Consider the following 7216-nt stretch of genomic DNA (forward strand, 5'->3'; position numbering starts at 1 on the left):
TCTCTCCCCAAGCCCTCATATGCAGCCCCAGTTGTAGGACTAGCTTCAGGAATAGGAATGAAAGAGTTGAACTGATTCCAATCTTAGCCTGTAAGTAGTAACTCACCTGTGCATCTATTTCTGACCTTTCTAGATCAGAAGAGCAACAATACCAATGACAACTAATGCTTACATAATGTTTCCTATGGGAAGGCATTGTTCCAGGCTCTTCGTACATATAACTCATTTAATCCTGACAGCAGCCTTTGAGCTAGGTACTATTAACCCCATTTTACAGACAAGGAAACTAAAGCACAAGGGGTTAAGTAACTTGCCTAGGTCATACAACTCACATAAGGCAGGACCGAGATTCAAAACCAGGCCATCTAGCTCCAGAATCCATCCTGTTAACCACTCTGCCATAAAAAGAGCTAACATTTACTGGCAGTTTCTATGTGCCAAGCACTGTGGAAAACACACGACATGTATTTCTTCTAATTCAGAATAACCCCCTGAGATAAGTTCTATTATTATTATCCCTGTTTTACAGGTCAAGAAACTAAGGCAGAGAGAAAAGTTAAGCAATTTGCCCCGAGTCACACAGCTAGATATTAATAGTTTCAGAACTCCTAGCTGTTTTGCCTCAAATCCCACCTCCCCACCCCTGCCCAAAGCCCCTCCCCTTCTAGGTGGGTTGTTTAGTTCCTAGCACCAGTTCTTCACAAATCTACTTTACCCCACAGCCTACAACCCTTGTTCTCCAAAACTCCTGTTGACCTCCGTTCCTTTCCCTTCCCACTTTCTCCCTAGTCCCTCCGCTCCCCACAAAGTCCCCCAAACCATTCTGTCCCTCTCCCTCTGCTCCCCTCCCACCCTCCCCCACGACTCCTGCTGAAACAGATTTCACCAAAAAAGACCATCAGACTTTCCCCAATCAGGCCCCCACTGAGCCTGATCGCACACCCCTAGGGAAGGCACCACAGTTGCTAAGCTGGAGAGCCAGAAATAAAATCCTCATTCTACTTCCCTGCCCCCTCTTCCCATCACTCATCTGGGAATCCAGGGCGAAGAAGGAAGCTAAAGTGCAGAGCATTCATTTAATATTAACAAATTGAAATGAATTCTTTTAATGCCAATTAACTTGGAGCGGCCCCTTATTAATAGTAATTTAGATTCATACTTGGGAGAAGCAGGGACGGGGGCTGGGCCAAATGTGCCCAGAATGTCAATGTGACTGGGGAACTGAGAGGGGAGGGGCGGCAGTTTTACTTCTGCCCAGTTGGGTTCTGTTTCCCTGAGAGAAATGGACAGTCACTGGAGGTTGATCTTTGGAAAACACAAATTACTCTTGTAATTTTATTTTTGTTACTTCAAGAAATCTGAATAGTTTGAAACCATGTCACACCATTTTAATAGTTTATTAAACTATTTTCACAGTAATGCTAAAAAGAAGAATTTCCTCAGAGTTGGGATTTACTCCAAACTCTCTCCTAAGACAAACCTTACTAACCAAAGGGACAAGTCCCCAAGTCAGCTCTCTACCCTTCTTTGTGCAGAGCTAGAGCCAGAGATCAATATTGGCTTCCCCAATCCCTGCCCCTTCTACCTTAACCAAAACTAACAGGAAGAATCAACGCTGTGTGGTCTCTCTGGGAAGTCTCCCCCAGGAGGTAAAAGACCCAAAGGCCTGACCCCTAAGCTAACAGCTTACATTTAAGGAAGAAAAACAATCTGCTTGCACTTTTCTTAGAATTTAGGGAAAAAATGAGAAGTTAAAAATTCGATTTCATGTATCAGAGAGTTCTCCAGAACACAGCCGAGTGGAAAGAACTTAGTCCCAAATGAAAAAGTTGAACAGAAATTCTGCTCTCACTGGTTTTGCTGGCTTGGAGGTCAGACTGGAGGTGTCCTGAACTAGAACCAGAGCATAGGCTCTGACCCAAGAAGGACACTGTCTACTTCCCAGGCATCCCTCCTTGGCTGGGAGGAGAGCGGGGGATGAGGCCGTTGGAAGCTGAGAATTGTGGAAGCTGGGGATGGAAGTTCTGAGATGGAGGAGGCAGGCGTGTGAAGGAGGTCAGGGAAAGGCAAGTAAATCTACTAACCATTGAAGTTTATAACATAAAAACCTTAAAAATGGTTTAACATGCAAAATATTAATTTTTAAAAAGAGGTCAGGTTTTAAAGAAGGGAAAATACCTCAGATGTAAACACAATAAAAAGGAGGAAAATACACAAAACATTTCAAGCAAATTGTTCTTCAGAAGAGGAGAGGTTGGAATTAATCAAAAGACTTTTTAACACACACACACCCCCCCAGAGTTTCCCAAACAATAAATTCATTTACAAAACAAAAAGAGGAATCAACACAAAACCTCATCCACACAGAGAAAAATAAATTGTGGTGATTCTGTAACAGCTGAAAAACTAGTGAGGGAGGAGAAAAATGAATAAACTCTAAATCTATTAGATGATATTTATAAATAGCAAAATTGGAGGATGGAATGGAGAAAGGAGTTGAACTTATCATTAAAGAAATAACACATGTGAAAACATAAGGTATAACTCATCCCCAAAGAAAAGTAAACTCTCCATAAAGTAGCAAGTATACAAATTTATTGAAAAAGAGGAAAGTACTACTCACCCCCCCATAAAAGTGTATTAATTTGAATTAAAATTTTCTCCAAATCCGAGATAAGTTACACAAAAGAATACAAAAATATTTTTCTTTCAACTAAGAGGAAAAATAAAATCCGATTTAAGCTGACTAATGGGACAGGAAGGGAGGCTGTGGTTTGCAGGTGCCAGTAAACGGGATGCGGGTAGTGAAGAGTTTGAGGGGTAGAGGACAAGCTTACCTTGTTTTGGAGCCGCAGCGGCCAACAGGAGTGGGCAAAGAACCCTGCCAGTGCCTGCGTGATAGGGGAAATAAGGAATGGGGAATTCGGGTGCCCCTAGAAGAATGAGGAGGATGGAAAGACTGGGGGTGCCCATCTCCCCTCCTCTGCCCGCCTCCCTCCCTCCGGTACTCAGGCCTAGAGAGCTACTGAAAGTTACAAATTGCTTCCATTATTAGCTCATCCCGGGCGGCCTGGTCATTGGCCAGCCCCTGGCCACGTGGTCCCTCGTACCAATCGATCGAATTTCTAGTCGCAATTCTCTGTCTGTCCCTCGGCTCTGGGGAGAAAGGGGGGGCTGTGGCGTGGGGGCTGAGGAGGGGCTAAGGCGGGAGGGGCTCCTCATCACTTCACCCTCCCTTTTCGCCATGTGGGGGCCCTGAGCACCGCCCCAGAAGAGGTCGAGGGAATGTTGTGGGCTGGGGCACACCGGCAGGGCAGAAACTGGAGGAAGCGAGAGACGTCGCCAGGGACCCAGGGACCTCTCCCTCCAGTTCCCCGGGCCCGCCCGGCCCTGCTCGCCACTCCCGCTATAGCGCCCACTCTGTCCCGGGCCGTCCCGCGCCAGCAGTGTAGCCCCCAGCCCGGGCGCCTGAACGCTCTCCCTCCGGATCACTGCTCGGGTCCCCACTTTGGCGACCGTGCCCCCGAGTCCCGCTTCCCCGGGGCCTGCTCTGGATCAGGCGCCTGCGCCTTCAAGGGTACCCGGCCCGCCTGCCCTCCCCAAGGGCCAAGTTTGCGCTCCTCCCGGAATCGTTTGAGAGAAGGACAAACTTTTGAGAGGATGGAAATCTAGAGGAGCCGGTCTGCAGTAGGTAAGCTGGGCCTGGGACGGGTGCGATTCAGCCCGAGAACAATCTGTCTCTCCCCGTCCCGGTCTCTCCCTCCCCTTACCCCTGTTTCCCCCGCAGGCTGACACTAATCTGCCTTCCCCCGGAGAAATTCGGGCTGGGGTTGGGCTTCTGTCAGATGCATGGGATCAGACCAGCTTTCCTCCCCGAGCTTAGGGACTAGGGTGGTAGCTGGCAGAGGAGGGGGAGGGTTGCTTCCGAAACTGGGGATTGAGGGGAGGGTTAGGGGCCGAGAAACCCACAGTCTGAGGGAGACGACTTCTTTCCTCCAATGCAACTTGCGGGAACTTCGGAAAAGTTTTTTGAGGGGAGATGGAGAAGGGAGCGGAGTTGGGATTTCCAGGGCTGAAGTGGGAGAGAGAGTGCTCCGCTTCCCGTACTGAAGGAAGGATGTGCGTGCTTGTTCCCCAGTCCGGATCCATTACCAGCCTAGAAAAACCCAGCCGCGTTCCAAACCCGCTCACCCCAGCAGGCCCTTAGAGACGCTTGGAGATCCCCAGACACGCCCCGCGGAAAGGGAAGGAAGCGCCAGCCCGTTTCCGACTCTGCCGGGACAGGGCGGGAGATCCGCCCAGCGCCTTAGTCCAAGACTGCCCAGGTCCCTGCTGTCCTGGGACCTTACGTTGATTCTAAGTTAGGAGTGATCCGAGAGAAGGAACAACTCCCCAGAATCTTTTTTTTTTTTTTCTGAAGCCAGTTTGAGTCAGAGACCCATCTCCCTAAGATGGAGCCAAGCGCGTGCCCCCTCCCGCCTCCAGCACAACCTCCCGCTCCTCCAGTTCCCAAAGGAGGGCAAGGAAAAGGCCCCTACTCCCCTCCCAGGGCTGAGATTTCCTCCCCTACCCAAGAGATGCCCCAGGAGGAACGGATGGGGAGGCTCTTCCAAGGGCAGTTTAGGGCAGAGAGTGGGTTCAGAGGGCACAGCTGAACTCGGGGCCCAGGACAAGGGGGAAGGGCAGGCCCAGGCGGGTGTAGAAGCTGCCGGGTGGCCTGGGGAAGTGGACTAGGGCAGAGGCCGCTGCAGGTGTTGGGGGATACCCTGGAGCCCGGGGTGTTCCGGGGCGGGGAGGTCTGGCCAGGTGGCAAGGGTCTATGTTGTGCCTTTAATTTTTAGGTTGGGTCCCTCCTGGGGAGCCCTGGGCTGGAGGAGCCAGGCAGGTGGCAGAGGCCACTTTCGGACTCCTTGGAAAGGGCCAGGAAGGGATGTGGATCCCAGGAGAGAAAATTCCCACGTGCAACACGTGGTGTTTTGGCCCTTCCTGGGTAGACACCTCCAGAGGCCACTTGGCCCTGCTGGGTCAGAAGCGGCAAATCTGCCCAGGCCTTTGTTTTCGCTATTCCTGAAGTTTTTCTGCTGTGGCCCAGCAGCTGCCCTGGCACCTGCTGGGCATCTGCTCATTGGCAAGCCCCGGACAGAGTTGGACTGGCCTAGCTGAGAGGTTTAGGAGGGCTTCCACTGGCACTGCCTACAGGGAGTTTGGCTTGGTCCCCTAAGAAAGGGGCCTTTGAGCAGGAGGTGTCCAGGGACAGACACAAAACCCACTGATATTCAAAATGAATGTAAACCCTTTTCTTTCCTTATATACTGGGGCCCTTCACACCTCTGCAGTCCAGAGGATTTGGATGGAAGGCCTCATCCATCCCCAGTCCCAAAGCAAACATCGGAGATGGCTTGGGCGTCTTCTTGTAGGCTGCTGGGGCTTTGTGTGCTCTGAGAGAAGGTGTCTGGTCCTCTGCCTACCCCACTCCCCCTTTGATGAATGTGGTCCTTTTTGCTCCTGCCTCTCCAATACTATCCCCCCGCCCCACCCCCCAACCCAATCCCACAGATCTATGGGACTCTCTCTCTTTTTGTCTTTCCTTGCTCCTCTTCCCTTTTCTTCTTAGGATTGATGGAGTGACAGCAGTTTGGCAAGGCTCCCCTAAGCCTGTAATGGGGAGCTGTGGACCCAACCCTGACTTCTCAAGTTGGGGGAAATAGCTCTATTCCTGGGCCCTTGAGATTGAGTCTCAAGTTGAGAGGAGTTGAGAAAGAAATGCATGAAGGATGGCTGGGCTGACACAGGACAAAAACCTCGACTAGGGAGGGGCCAGTTTTATGCCTTGTGCCTACTGCGAATGAGAGGGAATTTAGAAACAAAGGAAGATAAGAGGGTAGCCTAGAGAAACAGCATAAAGGACTGGAAAAATTCAGAACAACAAAGAGAAAAGACTGGGAGAGAGGAAAAGATATAAAAAAGCCCTAATGCTGGAGACAGAAAGGTATTCTGGAAGGGTGGCCGGGATAGAGATAACATGAAAGGAATATTGATAAAAGGCAGAAGGAAGAAGCAAGACTAGGTTTGTTTGGGTTTTTAAGATTAGAGATAGTCTGGGGCCTGTTAAAATAGAAAAAAGAATTTAAAAGATTAGAGATAAAGGCAGAAAGGAAGAGAAAAGAGAAAAATAGGGAAAGAAACAGAAAGCAAATGAAAGGAGAGAGCTAGAGAGTATAAGAAAAAGGAAGGGAAAGAAAGGGAGGTAAAAGTGAGAAAAAAGAAAGGGAAGGGAGACATAAAGGTATAAAAGGAGGAAAGACAGGGACAAGAGAAAGAAGCGAGGACAGGAGAAGGAATGGAAGAAAGAGAGAAAGTGAAGGTAGGGCAGAAATGAAGCAAAAGAAGGAAGGAAAAAATGAGAAATGAAGATACAGTGAGATAAAGAAGGAAGAAGGGGAGTGAGGGGAAGGAGGGTAGAGAGAGAGGAAGAGAAACATGAACTCAACTAGGGTTAACAGTTAACAGAAAGGGGATCCCGGTTCCTGAGGAGCACAGGGAGGGAAGAGGAGATGGAGGGTGAGCAGAAAGCCCAGTTGGGGCCCCTCCCTGCTTCACCTTGGGCTGCGGAGGCCCTGACCACCACCACTCCGCCTCTCCAGGACCCAGCCCTATGAACCAGGGGAGGTAGAGGCAGGGGCCAGCTGCCTGCATACCAGCTTCTCGAAGAAGCTGAGCAAGCTGGAGTTCTTCCTGCAGCCCTACCTGCCCCCGCCACAGCCTGCCAAGCTGGATGTGTGGCCTTGAGGCTGTATGACATGCAGGTCCAGATCTGGTTCCAAAAGCCGCACATGAAGTAGAAGAGGCCAGTGAGGCAGGGACTGGTCGTGAATTCCCACCCTGGCGGCGCCTTCTCCTGGGCTCAATCCTCTCACCCGCAGCCCCAAGCGCCTCCATTCCCACCCTGCTGCAAGAGGCTGTCTGAAGATTGGGCAGCTTTGTTCTGGGCTTGGAGGTGCTCTGGTTCTGTGACCTTGGGCCTGTTTGATCATTTGTTGTTGTTTTGTTTTTTGTTTTTTTAGACGGAGTCTTGCTCTGTTGCCCAGACTGGAATGCAGTGGCACAATCTCAGATCACTGCAACCTTCACCTCGCGGTTCAAGTGATTCTCCTGCCTCAGCCTCCTGAGTAGCTGGGATTACAGGCATGCGCCACCACGCCCAGCTAATTTTTGT

General features: G+C 50.4%; 2 long non-coding RNA genes across 2 annotated transcripts in view; one reads left to right on the forward strand and one right to left on the reverse strand.

The window, feature by feature from the left end:
* The window catches only part of LOC105548543, a 6244-nt gene extending 3174 nt beyond the window's left edge, over positions 1-3070 (reverse strand). The window contains exon 1 of the long non-coding RNA XR_001007404.1: positions 2838-3070. This is a non-coding gene — a long non-coding RNA (uncharacterized LOC105548543). The remainder of the gene's footprint in view (positions 1-2837) is intronic.
* Positions 3071-3112: 42 nt separating this feature from the next.
* The window catches only part of LOC105548545, a 6801-nt gene continuing 2697 nt past the window's right edge, over positions 3113-7216 (forward strand). Inside the window, exon 1 of the long non-coding RNA XR_001007406.1 lies at positions 3113-3691. This is a non-coding gene — a long non-coding RNA (uncharacterized LOC105548545). The remainder of the gene's footprint in view (positions 3692-7216) is intronic.

The sequence above is a fragment of the Mandrillus leucophaeus genome, unplaced genomic scaffold, assembly GCF_000951045.1.
Source record: "Mandrillus leucophaeus isolate KB7577 unplaced genomic scaffold, Mleu.le_1.0 Scaffold414, whole genome shotgun sequence".
In the NCBI taxonomy this organism is placed as follows: Eukaryota; Metazoa; Chordata; class Mammalia; order Primates; family Cercopithecidae; genus Mandrillus; species Mandrillus leucophaeus.